This window comes from Aphelocoma coerulescens, chromosome 3 (genome assembly GCF_041296385.1).
Source record: "Aphelocoma coerulescens isolate FSJ_1873_10779 chromosome 3, UR_Acoe_1.0, whole genome shotgun sequence".
Taxonomy (NCBI): Eukaryota; Metazoa; Chordata; class Aves; order Passeriformes; family Corvidae; genus Aphelocoma; species Aphelocoma coerulescens.
Genome location: NC_091016.1, coordinates 74076909 through 74093393, shown reverse-complemented (window position 1 = coordinate 74093393; position 16485 = coordinate 74076909).

Below are 16485 nucleotides of genomic sequence, written 5' to 3'. Positions count from 1 at the left end.
TGACAAAAAATGTTGCACAGAATGCAGCCAAGAGCGCAGCCTTGCAGAACCCAGCAGGATGTTCATTCTGTTCACACTCTAAGAAGATTTCCCCTTATACTTGCATCTTGAAACCTATCAGTCAATCAAGTTTTAATCTATTTTCTATCTACAATGCTCATTCGCTGCTGATTGAGCCTCACTTTTAATAACCTGTATCCACAGAAGAACTCAGAAATTACTTCAGCAATGAACACTTTTATCAATCTCACATTCTTAAGCTGCTTTTTAAGTTAAGAGAAGCCTCCTGTAAAATTTTGGGATGTCTTTAAAAATAACCACTGTTATTGGAAGCTGTAATTAAACAAATATACTCAGGAAAAAAAGAAACCAAATTGGTTTGTCAAGGTCTATTTTTTAGAGAAGTATGATGAACAGTGGTGTTTCTATTATTAGTACCATTTTTTACTAGCAACTGTATTATTGGTCTGTACTCCAAGCCAAACAATTGCCAAGAAATAGGTCTCAGAATTTATCACATTTTCCTAATACTTATGGAAATTCAACACTGAATCTTCTTGATTGAAGAATACCACATATGCTTTAAAATTCTAGGAACTAAACTATATAGATCCACTGATGAACTTTTTGTCCAATAATATACTCCTTCCTGGAAAGTGTTGTATTTTGAAAGTATTACTGTGTTATGAAAAGATTTTATTGTTTACCAAAAAAATGCAATATTTATTGGAAGAAAACATCCTTTGGACAATTTCTTTTGTTTGTTTTTATTAGTTCTACCACCTTAACCTGTAAAAGCCAAGAGCATTCACACCTGAAGTCATGGCCTGAACCTCTGGATGGCAGTGCAGTTTCTGGTGCTGATGATGTACATGCAGAATGGGTTAGAGAAAGCAAAACTAAACTTTTGCCTCCAGCAATGCAGTTGTGTTCTCTTATTGCTACATGCAGATTAATTCACCTCTAAGCCCCCTGTCTAGAGCTGATTTTCCTGTGGTGATATCATCATGGTTCTGTCATTGGCAGTGGAGCTTTCCCTTGAGACTCCCTGAGGCCTCCATAGAAGGTCATGTTCCTACTCATACTTCAGAGTTTACTAATGAGCTTGACTTTACATGCTGGTGCAGTGACATCTGTGCAGAAGTTGAAGGCTATTAGTAGGAAGGGCATGTGTACAGGATATCAGAGTGCCCTGTGCTGTGGGCTTGAAGTTATTAGATTGGAATGATTTCACTGGGACAGTCCTCAGGAATATGCTAAGGTCATGGGGGCTGTAATGCCCAGTTGTAATTAGCAGCCCGAATTCATCCTTCTGTGTGCATCTTTATCCACTGCACTTGGCTCACCTGTGTTTACCTTCTTTAGTCCAGTGTTTTTGTTAGATTGCTGACAATGGCCATTTCACATCCATTTTCAACAGTGAAGAACAGGATTTTCCAGAAGTAGTTTTAGTCAGAACAAGGATTTTGTACCCTGATTAGGTGTATGCCATTGACAGATATAAATTTATCCCTAAGGGACTAAGATGAGACATGCTATCTATTTCTGAGCTTCACAATGATTGACTGCAGCCCCAATTAAGCCAAGGCATTCAGTTGTATTTAGTGTACAGTCTTCAAGGGCAGCCCGAAATACCCTGCACTCTTAATTCTATTGAGTATTTGGTTTATGGTTTAATTTCTTTAATGCAGTACTATCCTTCTGTCACAGAAAGGCAAGTATTTTCCAGAATGACTTTATGTAGGGGTTAAATCTACCTCAGACATTTCATTTTGAAGTGACCTTGTTTATGCTGGGTGGGAAAAAACATTTATTATGTGTTTGTTAAACTGCAGCTGTGTGTTCAGCATAATAGGAGTCTGGACCTCTGCCCCCAAAGATTAATACAGTTTTGATCTGAAGCCAGTGAAAATCTTAAAATGCTTTTGGTATTATATTATTAAATTTGGCATAAAATTTGGTCTACTAAAAAAAGGAGCCTCATTTCACAGAAAATGTGCAATTTTCCTCCTACCCCTATTTTGGTAAACTAAATATTGTAGAAATCAACTTAGAACTTGGAAAGCAATGCCTGAGGGAAATAAATATACAATAAAAATATTGTATTTAAATAAACAAAAAAAAGAGCAATAAAGTATTTTAAGGGCACTGTTTGAACATCAGATGTGAATGAGATTAATGCTTTTTGAAATAACTTTACATAAGGTACACAATTGAGGACAGACATATCTTTGGCTTTTATATTTTATTTTTATCAATGTAACTGAATCTTTTCTTTCCAATTTCTGTTTATGACCTTCCGGGCATATTTTCTGATGATTTAGTATCACTGGTGTGGTCACTGTGGCAGTTTGATTTTAGCAAGTTTTAAACAGGTATTGCCAGTCTGAAGGTGAGCTCTACGGGTTATAATTTAGAGTTATCAGATTTACTCTGTATTATACCATGAAAGGAAAACAAGACATGGCCTGAAACCATGACATTTAAATGAAGTCTTCAGAAACACCAAGAAGTGGAGTTTGGCAATATGATATGGGGTTTTAATTCTGCCTGGTTTAATCAAAAGGTCAATTTGCAAAGTTTAAATCTGAATTCACAGTCCTATTTCAAGAAGGTTTTTCAGAATAAGGAGTTTAGTAAAAAAATATGTTGCGGGTTAAAATATATTCTTTCAGTTCTCAAATAATTTTACAGTCCCAGGACATTTTTGGTGGCACAAATAAAAAAGGTTTTAATTTTGTCAGAATCAAAACTACAGTTTTCCAGGAATATTTGTGTCCGAAGTTGAAAGAGAGGAAGGAGAATGACTTCTGCCATGTGAAAGGCAGGGATCAACATAAATTACGTTGGTTCAAATCCTGTGATCTAAGAGAAGGAAGCAAATAGGTATAAAACAATAGAAATTAACTACAAGCTATTTCTTAAATGGAACCTTTCCTCCCAGCTTTCTTTTTAGATACCTATATCTAATAAGCTATTTCTTTGATTTGTTGTGAAAGAGTCAGTGTTGATATTCAAAACCACAATGAACTTTATTTATGACCTCATAAAGACAAACTTACTACATATTAGTACTGTTCCTGGTTGTATTTCTTTAAGATGAGCTTATGGGGCAATTATTCCTACTGAGTGCACACACTGTAGTCAGATGGCATTGTTAACTTTGCCATTGATAAAAGAGCAAAGAGAATTTCCAATCAGTGCCTTGCAGCCCTCTTTTAACTGTCTGCCGGTACCTTGCTTCGGGCATTTATCAGTTCTTCAAACAGCCTTTATTGCTTACCCATCTGACCACCTTACCTGACTGATTTTGAGGAGTTAATGATGTCTGTCAGCCTTACAGATCTGTATTTCTGGGAAGAAAAAAATTATTTTTTGAAGGAACATATGGATGAGCTGGTTTGTAAATGATTTTATTATCTCCTTCCTGAGCAACCCAATCATTAAATGATATTGTATGTTACACTTTTTTCTGTAATGGCCTTCCAGCAGTCTCAGGCTCCAGACTCCAGAGCCTCAGATGCTCTAACAGTATTCTTTCCATAGTGTTGATAAACATGCCAGCTAGCTCATTATGACACATCAATCAATCCCTGATGCCTATAGTTAAACTTTTCTGTTCCTGATGCCAGGAGTTATGTGCAGAGATAGTCATCACTGACGTCTTTTTGCTAGCTGTGGTGTCTGACACATCAGTAGAAACAAGCTATGGTTGTATACAGACTGAGGCAAAATGGTTGTACTAAAGGATATTTGCACCCTCTGGAGCATTAGGCTTCAAGAGAGGGCTTCCAGGCAATACATGAAATATTCATTTATACTTGAGTTGTCATTTGTCTATGTCCCTTTATATATTGCTGTGCTGAAGCACTGAGTGTACTGCTCTGTATTTTATCTTTTTATTTTACCTAATATAATCACTATATTTTGAGTTAAAATATTATCTTCTCTAGCTTTTTCCTTTGATCAGTTGATTTATGGACATTAGAAACTCATTAAGCATTCACACCCCATGCTGATGGGTGTAGTCTACACAATCAAACAGACAGTTTATTGGAAATGTGTATAAGGTGCAATATAAAACATATTTAGATAGCAGTCGAGTGTAAATATTTCACAGCAGAAAACAAGTGCCAAGTCTCACTGCTTGCATCCAAAGAACTGGCTGCATTTGTCAAATTAATGTCTCTTAAACAGAACATAAACAATTTTAAAATAAAATCAACTTAATGCAGTCCTCCCATGTAATTCTCGGTTTACATATCTATGCAAATTTACCCTGTTACTAAATCAGATTACTGGCTTCACAGACAACAAAATGCATAGGAATTTGGCATACAATGATAATAGATTTCAAATTATCTCTTAGGCTAACAAGGGTAAACCTGTTTTTTGGGGGTTTTTTTCTTCTGCAATGTGAAATAACAAAACATTTTCTGAGGAAGTCCCACAAAGAACACAGCAAAGTTCATAACCCAATCAAATTATAATGACCCTAAACGAGTTTCGTTTTATTCTGCATTGAGACAATATTTTTACTTGTGAAATAAGGGCATTACAAATATATATTATTACATCCTTGCATATCAGAGCAATCTAAAGTCATACTGCAACTCTCAACATGATTTCCTTGAAGAAGATACATGATTTCAGTTAACTCATTTTACTATAAGTATACTTATAATTGTTTCTGAAGGAGTTAAACAAGTACCTAACAAAATAAAATCAAAAATATAAACATTTTATAGTGATAATTTAGATAATTCATGAGGGACAACCACTCTGTTAGCAATTTACTCAATAAAAATATGTAAGGGGTGTAGCTTTATATGCTATATAGAGAGGAAATAAACATTAATAATAGCATTAACAATTATATTATCATTTTTGAATATCCAACCATTCTTCCACATTACTTATAGCCTAGCTTTTAATGCAAAAAAATTCTAAAATGCTACATCCTTCTCCTTTCAATGTATGCTCAATGTATTTCCATATTAATAATAATCTTAACCTTCAAAACACATGCCCCTGCAACATCTCAGGCAGCTTCTTTAATGGTGTTTTTTCTGTGTCCTGAAATCTAGGGATATGAAGAGCCTGCTGTGCAGGGAGACCACATTGGTAACTTAACTGTTCTGAGAAATGTCCAAATTAGCGTCACCAGTGGTATGAATACTACACACAGGAAATCAGACTTCTCTTTATCACCTCAAGCAAAAGCAAAATATTTCCTAAATACAGATGACAAGTCTCTGTATAGCATTAATTTGCATCTGTCAAACTGGGAAAACCTTTAGGTCAGAAGTTCACAAGAATGCATGCATGTTTTAGCTCAAGATTTTTAAGAAAACACGTGCTTCTGCTTCTGGATTTGTATATGCAAACCCTGTTAGACTGGATGAATTTCCTGCATTTGGTATGATGGGTTGTACCTGAAGGTATTAGTGTGAGCTATTGATTATGTGCAAAAGAAGTTCAAGTCTGAGAATTTTTCAGAATTGATACTGAATAAGTAGGTTCCTTTACATTCCAATCTGGCTTTGGGGATTTTTTTGGCACCGGGGTTCTCTATTATTTTATTTATAACAAGGATATTTCAACTGCTGCATAAACTTGTTGCCTCATGGGTTATTGAAAATACACTGTAGCTTCAGCATGCATGAACACAATACAGTTTTACAACAAAAGTGTGTAAATTAACATTCCCATACATCTGAAAGTCCTGCTCTTCTAAGCAGGAACTTTGAGGAATTTAATTCCATATTAGCTACATTTCTTAGGAAAACAAATTTTCAAAAGCTCCTTTGGCCATAAATAAAATGAGAGTCTGGTCTGATTTTTGTTTTGATTTGTTTTGGTTTTTGCCCTGGTTTATGCTTACTTAAATTTCTCATACATAAAATCAATACATGAGCAAATCTTGAAAATAGTGGCCAATGTATACTACAGAAACCTGAAAATTCCTATGGAAATGAGACATGCCTAGATCAGACATTTCTTTTTTCCAACTTTTTCCATATCTAGTGTAATTCAAGAAAGGACAAAACCTGCACATCTAATACATCAGAGATATTGCATCCATTTCTTAAATCTCTTCAGATTCAAATAATCTCTCTGAACAGCTTAAGCCTGACTACAGTGGCTGCTGCACATCTCTCTGTGTGAGAGCAGCAAGGATAAATCACTTCTTGCAAAGAGAGTCACGCTCAGACAATGAACACAGTGAGAGTCCAAACAGTGATCAAAAGGCAGCATGGCTCAGAATCATACTGCTCAGCAGTTCCAGGCTGTGTTGAGCAGTTAGAAATGGTAATGAGAGGCACAGAGAGTGCCAAATACTCTCTTTACTCACCCACCACAGAATAATAAGCTACTGGTGACCTGGAACTACATAGTCCAATCATGGCTTAAACATTAGATCTTGGTAGTCCTATAAAAAGACTATATTCTGGTAAAAAAGGAAAAGTAGTCAGCAATGAACAGGAAAAATGTGATATCACTGACCACAGCTGAATCCAGCTTGACACTATAAAATATTATCACTGCTGTTCAATTTCTGAAGCTAGCTACACTGGTCAGTTTGTCTCCTGTACTCAGCAGACTAGAATAACCCTAATATTTTTAATAACATAATCTGAAATTGAAGGAGTGTATTAATTATATCAGGTAAGTTAATAAGCCAGTTAGATATTCATTTATGGCTCTTTGAAAGAAATACATCTAAGCCATGCTCTAGTATGTACGAAGAGCTGTGAAGACTGAGAATCATTTCAAGAGATAGACACAAAGATTTTGCTTCATACACTGTCACTTTCATAATGAGAAATTTGAAGGACTAAAGTGTTTGTGATATACCACTAAGACTAATGGCTTCAGAATCCTTTCACTTATTGATGTGAACCATCACTGAGGAAGACACATCAGTTTTAAAGCAAGGTAAGCAAACAGGAGAATGAGTTTATCTTACCAGGAAAAGACACAAATTTGTCCTCTGTGAAAAATGTAGTGTCAAGGAGAAACCCAAACATCTGGGAATTTTGACTAGAACAGAGTTGTTAGAAAGTACAAGGTCAACATAACACTTTATTTTTTCATTTTCTCTAGGTGACAATTTTTTGTTTAGACTGTTCTGAGGTAGCTGAGAGATACCTCTTTGCTTTTCATTCTTGATCTGAGGGATTTTGTTTTGAACACTTCTCACTCCAATATATAGTTCTCTTTTGCATTCATAATATCCCTTATTTTAATGAATGAATGTCTGTAAGAAAGATCTTGAGATGCCGATCTGGCTTACTGATAGGATTTCCTTTGAAACCTTCATTGTTGACTTGCTATAAAGGAGAGTTTTCATATAGAAAACAAACTCTTTTTTACAGGTTTTGACAGTTTAAAATGTATGTTTAGTATTGTTTTATTAAACAAAATTCATAACTTTTCAAATAACTTACTCAATAGTAGTTTGTTGAATACTATGTAGAAACAACCTTTTTTCTTAGGGTTCTGCATATTTTCCCTAAGGCAAAAACTCAGTCCTGTTGCTCATGCCTTCTTACTCATACCATAAATAAAACATGGATTGTCATTATATAAGGGAAAAGAGGCAATTTTTCATCAATTATAGGATTTTGGTGAATGTGAAAAAAATTTAGGTTATTTTATAAAACGACACAATACACAGGGAAATTCAAGGAATCATAAAAAGAGCTGTGTTGTTTTAGAACAAGTGTTATTTTATTAAACATTTCAATCTTACTAAGTTTATGAACTAAATAATTCCATAAATATTCCCTAGTAACTCATAATTGAGACAGTACCTGCTTTGTGTGACTTCAATTAAAGCAGAAATTTGATACGTGTTCTAGAAGGAAGATAGGTCTTAGTGAAATCCAGTCCTGGTGTGTGTCCCTTTTCATGTCTCAACACAGGGTTTTATTAATTTTTTACAATTTTAGTTTCCCTCTTTCTACACAACAAGAAACTTTTACTTCATTTTCAATTCACTTCATGATTTTTAAAGATTGGTAAAAATTTCATAATACAACTTCTAAGCACCTGGTTTTTTTCTCCAGAAAGACAAATGCAAGGCATTTAGAAATAAACTGTCCTGGCATCATGACAATCTGATTTCCAAGCTGAAGATTTGACTCTAATGCTTGGTTCTTCACAAAGTCTTATTGGATCATGTCATTGAAACATTATTAGAGAAGTGTATTTGCTTTGATACAAAATTCATGTAATGCTGAAGAGAACTGAGGCAGTTAATTCTGAGGTGTAACCACAGGCTAGGCATAAGACAGTGTAAGACCTTTCTTACTTTAACACAGTAATTGAGCACTCTCAGTAAAGGTAAGAGGACTGCCTGCATGAAGATGAGAATTATTGTGCTTAAGCAAACACATTTCACTGGTAAGTTAATTAAATGCCAGTGTTTAAAAGTAAGATCTGCAAGTGAATGGGATAATAGTTTCAGTGCTTAGTGCAAACTTTTCAGACAGTTTGTTTTACTCACTAGCCAAAGAGACGTGCATGAATTGGTCAACTGGAAGCAAGAGCTGGACCAGCTCTAAGCGGTGCCACCAAATTCAGGCGTGACTTCCCCACTCTCTGTAAACTCAGATACTTGTAGTGGAACTGTTAAATCTCAGTCAACCTTCTGCTTTGCACACACTTAGTAAGCAGGAGCATTTGCTGATTATATACCCATACATTCCTTTGGGGTTTTTCTCATTACTTACAACTTTACATAGGTAGCTTAATAAACTGAGAGAAAAGCCTCAGAAGAAAAACAGATACATAATAATGAACCAATGGAGGAAAAAATTCATAACAGGACATTGTCTTTTTGTTTTCATAGCAGCCAAATCATTCATCTACCTTGACCTCTGTTAAATCTTTGACATAATCCCACACAACATCCTTGTCTCTGGAGAGATATGGGTTTAGTGGTTAGACTGTTACATGAATAAGGGATTGGATGAATGGCAACATCCAAAGCATTGCAGTCAGTGACTCAATCTCCAAATAAAGATCAGTAACAAGTGATGTCCCTCAGGGTTCTGTACTGGGACCAGTACCTTTATTAATGACATAGACTGTAGGATTGAGAAGCAAGTCTGAAGAAAACATCAGGCTGAGAGGTGCAGTTGAGGATGCCATCCAGAGTGACCTTGACAAGCTTAAGGAGCTGGACAATGTGAACATCATGAAATTCAACAAGGCCCAGTGCAAGGTCACCTTAAGACTGAATAAAAGATCACAAAACTGGTTTACAGTATTTGTAACCCAATTCACCAATTCTCTTTATGAGACAAAAACATATAATGTACTTTTCTTTGGTGACTAAGTAAATCAATTGAGAATTTAAAAAACCCCACAATGGATAGGCATATTCATAGGTTCATTCATAGGTCTATTTATAACTAAGAAGTCAGTTCTTGTGCTGAATTTACCATAGAGGCTTTTAAGAGACAGCTGCCTGCTTCCATAAAGATATACATATGGATAGATGTAAATTGCATATGCAGTACGTACATATGTAATATGGTATGAAAACCATACCACTCAAAAAAGTATCACTGAGTTTATACATACAAGACTCTGAAGCAGGAAATCTTGTACCCCAGTACAGCTGTGCAAGAAATTTCAGGCAAAAGATCATTTCAAAGATAACTCAAGCATAAATATTCATGTACACTAAGAGGAATGTTTCAGTGTAGATAAGTAAATATGTACACTTAATTGTAGAGTCCATCACCCACTGATACTACTCAGGAGAAATTCTATAACTAGCCAAGAATTTATTCTGGCGATATTCAGACACTTATTATACTTTGGAAACTTTACTGAGAAACGTAATTCCTCTTCCTTCTTTGTTGAAACATAAATAATCAGGACTGACAAGTCATAGTTTTATTTTACTCTGCAGAGATGATATGTATCCAGATTTTGATTGTACTGTCAGTTTGACTTAGGACTGTTCTAAGCTGGTGACATTTCGTACCTGGTGGGTAGATAGTGTCCAGAAGAATGAATATGATCCTTTCTGTATTTTCTCCAGTCTGTTACTTCAGGTGGTCTAGATCCTAGGAGTCGATACTAGGTCACCCCAGTCACAGGGGATGCATTCCTGAAAAATAGGTACTTGTCACTGAAAAGGTTCAACAGCTAAGCTTCCACCTAAGATTTTTTTAGACTAATTTTATATTAGATGGCCATGGAATTGAATTTCTCACAGGAGTATTGCTTGGTAGATAGGCAGCCTCCTCCTTGCTACTCTCCTTTGTGTGCAGGGACGTTTTGTTTCTTGCCTGCAAAGCAGAGGGTGTTCAGCGCACAGGGTGAAGTGAGAGAGAGGAGGCAACGGTTGGAAGTGGAATAGAGTTTTGCATGTCCTGAAGGTAAGACAGAAATTAAACAGAGCACTTCCATCCTGTGTCTGACCACTGTAATGAAAACCACAGCACCATTTCAGGAGTGACTCCATCTGCCCTCGTACATGACTGTTCTTCTGTGTCAGACGTGCTACAGATAACGCCTTACAACTTGATGTGTTTGCTTGTGCTCAGGCATTGAAGCTAGCTGGCCAAACAAATCTCATGCTGACAGGCAAGTGCCTCAGGAGCTTTAAGTGAGTCAGGGAGAAGGTGACTGCAAATGACTGTTTTCCAGGTAGATTTTTTTTGTACTTATGCACCATAATTTCATCAAAATTTTATTTTAAGCATGAATAAAGGTGCCCTGAATCCCACTTCTCATTTGTCTTAAGGTATGTCCTTGTGCTTTTCCATAGTCACTTGGGTTTGTCATCTCAGCTCCTGCTTCTGTGTAGTCTGGTTGCAAATAAATCAAGGCACAAAATTCTTACCCTGGCAATGACACTGACTTTTTTTTGGTTCAGGACAACTTAATCTTAAATGAAGTTAAGGTGACATTTTATTGCAAATCATGGGATGATTCTCATAATTCAACATAAAACATTTTATCAAATTTGCATTTTCTTAGTTCAGGAACTATATTCTTATTCTTAATAAATACAGTTAGGCTATAGGATCTACCACAGGAAAAAAAATGATTGTCTGATTTTGATAAGAAGACACAAATTAGGTTTTGTTTTCAAACACTATTTAATTTGCCAAAAGAGAGAAGACCAACTCATTCCTACCTTTTGTCTCTCTGCTCTCCATATGCAAACAAAAGATAAACAGAATGACTCCTACAGAATGATAAATGGAAGTTGCTAATCTTGGTGCCTGACCTTTGTGAGTAAGACCTGTGCTGGCTATGCTGAGTGAGCCCAGGGCATGGGACTGCTCTTTGTTGGTGGCATCTGTCCCCACAATGCCAGCTGGGTTACGATTATGGGGCTGGAATATGGGAACAAGGCAGTGGAAAGAAAAAAACCAAAGGGGGCCTGAACAGGTTTCCCCTGCCACTAAGAAAGGAGGATAACTGCATGATGATGGATCACAGCTGATGTACCTTTTTTGTTTACCCTTCAGGGTGCTCTTGTTCAGGCTGGAGCCAAGCACTGCCAATTGCTCACCACTCTACAGGCTCACCTTGAGAAGCAGTCTCCTGGCACACCACTTGCTGCTCTTCAGCTGCGTCTCCACTTGTCCAGGCCTCTTCAGCTTCCTTGGTCCAGTGGTTGCTGCACTACCATGGAAACTGTAGCAAAGCCCTAAATCGTCACACTCTGACAGGGAAAGTGTTTGCATTTTGTCCCTACTGAGCTGTCTGCTGTCTTTCTTCCTCTGGTCCTAACACTGTGCTTTTGAAGAATGACAAGTGGAAAGTGGAAGTTAATTGCCAACTATGGGCAGAAGGAGGGAGTTCACTTCTGTAAAATCAAACAATGTTGTGTGCTGAACCTGGAACGTTATATCTGGATAGAAAATCTTTCTCTGAAAATAGTCTTACAGTCCTGTGCTCCCTATTAATAAACTGTGTATCTGATCCAGATATCTGATTGCAAGATCTGTGCTCAATTCAGCTGTCTTTCTCTCAAAGGGTAAGACATAAACCTGAGGTTTGAGGCTTCAGGAATAGTCTATTAAAGAAACTGAGAGATATAAAGGAGTTCTTCATACAATAGTCTTCAAAAGTTCCTGAAGTAGAAGTGGGAAAATCTCAAAAGATATTAAATACTTAGCCAGAATGGGCTGTAAAAGTTCTCCTCTGCTTTCTTAAAAAATTATTAACAGTAAAGTTAATGTGGTGACTTCTGCATCATTTGGACTTTTACAATGCTGATGCAGAAAGGATGAGCTCAGAAAATAGCTAAATGCAGAGTCAGGCTGAAGAAAAATACGTCCTCACTGAGTACTCTGTAAGGCCTGGTAATGCTCCATTACCATCATCCTTTGCTGTTCACCACCATGACTCCCTGTCTCAGGTTTCAGCACACCGCAAATGAGAGGGATAGGGAAAACAAGGGAGAGAGGCTGAAAGCCAGAAGTGCCCTCTGTTGCTCCCAGGGAGTGAATTTCTGCAAACTTGTTGGGTCACTTCTCTTACATGATCTATCAGATCCTAGGTGTTCCTAGAGGGACCAGGGTGCAACAGTAGGAAACCCAAGAGTCATGGATATGTTCCACTTTACTAGCCATGTTACTAGGATATTATAGTCTTCAAATTTATAAATTGTCCTGTTGAAAACTTTATTAAATAACCTAATTAATACATTTCTTTCTTAGTGCAGTGCCAGAAACATGGTTAGAGATAGTGGGGGGGAAAAGTGGATTGTAGTTTCAAAAATTTCCATTAAAGTATTTGATTCCAGTTTCAGCTGTTCAGTGAGTACCAGACAGGTTTCCTGCAATAAATTGTCTTTCCTGGCAGGAATGTGGTTTCTTTTGCTGGTCCTTGTTCAGGCCCCTCATTCCAGAGTCCTGTTCTGAGCTGCCAGCAGGAATGCAGCCTCCAAGCTGTAGGCTGTGATGATGCTGTGGGCTCCAGGACTGTGACACTACTGTTGATAGCTCTGCATGCTTTCATTAAGAGTTTTAAATCTGGGGATCTTTTTTCCACTTCAATTTAAATGGAATCAAAATCCTGTACATTTTGAACAGTAAGCAAAACTATCTTTCGCATTCTACATCTAACTGCTAACCCTTTTTCTATGTTTCTCATACTTTTTTAAAATTATTTTTAATATATGTTTTCTCCTTTTCATAGCTATAATGGTTCAGGCCTTCTCCTCAGTGAGCGTCTCTCACAGGCTCTGATTTTTCCTCTCTGTAGGCAGTACCAGGAAGAATCCAATTAAAATCTTTTTAAGGCCTCTGAGGAACATTCCTTGCCTTCAGTGATTTAGACTGCCTCTGTAAATTTGCCCATTTAATACAGTCCGAGTTTTGATAATATGAACTTTGTTCCCAAGGTTTTAAAAGATTTCTTAGTCTTTCTTTTTATAGTTACTAATGTGATTTTAAGAAGTATTCCAGTGTCTCAGAACTGCCTGTTAAGCAAGCCTCTTTTTTTTTTTTTTGAAAGTGAAGCAGTTAATCCTACCAGTAAAAGACGGTTAAAAGGTGTATTGAAGTCTATAAAGGAATGTAGGACCTGTGCACAATTTCTTATTGCTAATTTCTAGCTATTGTGCGTGTAACTTTCTTCTCTGTTTACAGAAGCATTGCATATATGCATTTTAGTAAAACATAGAACTTACATGAAAATTACCTGGGAAACACAGTATATATTCTGTGAGGAAATAGTTAGTAAATATTTTAGAACATTTGGCAATTATAATCAGCATCATCAATACAAATGAATCATCTTGACTCAGAAATATCCTTCAGAAAATACTCAGTAATCTGCCAGATTGAATTAAGTAACTGTCAAACAGTTACTGGATGCAGTTGCATCTCATGTTATTCAGGAGACAGAAATTATATTCTCACTTTCCCATAAAGATAGGCTATAACAGGGTGGAAGTCTAAAAACTGCCTGGGCATCAAGGGCTCAAGACTGCCAGGTGTTCATACAGTTAGAGCTGGGCTAGGTGGCAATTACTGCTGAGTCTTACTAGAAGATGATCCTGATTATTTCTAATGCTAAAAGAGTGGAAAGTTTCTTTGTTGGAGGAGACTGACATTGATGAAGAGGTTCAGTGGACAGCAACATAAAAGCTGTGGCTGAGTTGTGATGGAGGTGCTAACTCTTGTGTTCCAGTCCCTCAACTTCTAACCAACTATGTCTTTGATAAGGCTGGAGTTTTGTAATGGAGTTGCCTATGGAAATAGAACTGTGGGGTAAGTCTTTCATTCTGTGCTATTAATTCTATTTCAAATATTCAAGAAAAGCATATACTGGCAGAAACTATGAAAATAAAGTATGTGTGTTCAACAGTGGACTAAAAGCAACTAAAAGTAGCAACTAAGAGGTTGCTATTATATTGCCACCTAATTCCAGTTAGTCAATAACAACATGCAGTATAGAGATGTCTTTAAGGAAACTTTGGGGTTTTTTCTCTGACAAAAATAACAACTCTTTGGACTTGCTAAATGGACTGACAATCTTCTTCAAAAAAATACTACCTGGAGCACCATAGTGTTGATCTGTTCATATATTTGGATATACTTTGGGTTTTCTTGAGACTTTGTGCTTTAAATGTTGACTAGTCCGTATGAAAATTTGATATTTGTTTATCATAGGTAACTTATAAGTAGTTCAGCTATTAATTAAATTAAATTATGGATTAAAGTAATACAGTTTTTGGTTTTGAAAACATTCCCATTGTCATATGTTGACTGATTTGATGACTAAGATGTAAATGATCTGTGTCTCACACACAACTGTTGCATAGACACCCGTGTGGAGATTAATGCTCAAAATTAATTGCACCTGGGAAGCAAAGATGCGAGTCTGAAGTGAACATAGGGACTCAGAAATAGAGAGCTTGGATAGCAGGGTAAAGGCAGTAGACAAAAAGGAAAAAATTAATGAAAGAAGATTCCTTTCTTATGCAGGCTGCATCTTTAGACTGTGAATACTCTCTCATTTTGATTTAAAGCTACCCTAAGATTTTTACAAACCCTTGGTGCAATGGGTGCAAATGCACAATACTGCACATATTAAGAAAACCAAATTCTATATAGAGCAAGTCACGGTACACTGCCCATGTGGTGTTGGTATTCATCAGTCTGAAATATTTGATTTCACACCTGCAAGCACCAGTAATTGTTCCCAGTGCTGCCTTTCAAACCACGTTTTGTGTAGCCAGTATATAAGATGGCAGAATTTCAAATAAAGGAGATTACATTCTGCTTCCTCTTGTTCCTCCTTGAAAGGAAACGTTGATATAATGCTTTGCTGATGAGAACTTCCAGGAAGAGGGCAATTGGGACTAATGAATAGAGAATCCCTTTTCCTGTGAGGGCTGCAGTGGCATGGGCAGAGATGGGAGGGGTTTTGAGGATGGACTTGAAAATATAAACTATTCAGTGGTATAAGATATTTACTATAGTTTTCTTTAAATTTATTAATATTCAAAATTAGACAAAACTGTTGGTGGTGAGGGGCTTTGAAGACAGTTGTGTCTTCCTCTATCTTGAAGCTGGGGAAGCCCTCTGCAAGAGTGAAAACATATGGGAAGGGATAAATATAAGGGCACTGTCCTTGTGCAAGTCAGCCACACAATGAGGCCAGCAGTGAGAGCTGCTATGTGCAGATACCTGTGGTCCACCACTCTTAAGGGGAAAAGAGAGATTTGGCTGCTGACTAGAACAGGGCTGAGCAGATGATATTTGGTACAACAGTGCAAGGAGTATATGTGTAAAAGCTTCTGTAGAAGTAATATCCTTTCACCATAAGATGAAAGACATTTCTGTATTTAAATCATTTAGGAGGCTCATCACAGACAGTTCCATACACATCACTTTTGTATCCATGTCAACAGAGACACACTTTTGTGAACCAGGATTTTCTCCCTCAGTCTTGGCTCTGACTTGGAGTCTGTGTTCACAAGAACCAAAGTTCAAGGTGTGCTGATGATGGAATTGAAATCTCGTCTTTGCCACAGTAAGGATTTCCCTTCAAAATGCAAGAAGCACCTCAAGTGTGTATGTTTCTGTGGTTGTCTCTACCCTAACTCTTACAGAACTGAAATAAATGGTTTAGACAGAGATTCATAATTTCTGTAAATGTCATGGCAAAGGCCTGAAAGTTACAATAGATCATCTTGCTTAGACATCTGCCTGGATTACAACCCAGAGGTTGAAATAAACCCACTGGTGCTCAGCTCAGCACCACTCTGGAACTTCAATACACAGCATCTGGAACCTGTAACTGCAATTCATGGACAGGGAAAAAGAAGAAAGGAAGAAAATTATCTCAAGAGTTAAAATATATTTTTCTGGAAAACCTGTGCAACACAGAAAACAATGAGGCAAAGACTGTAGCCCCACTGTTTAGAATACATGTTGCTCAGCATTCTCCAGGTAAATATTTTCTGTATAGGACAAATCAAAGTATAGTCTTAAG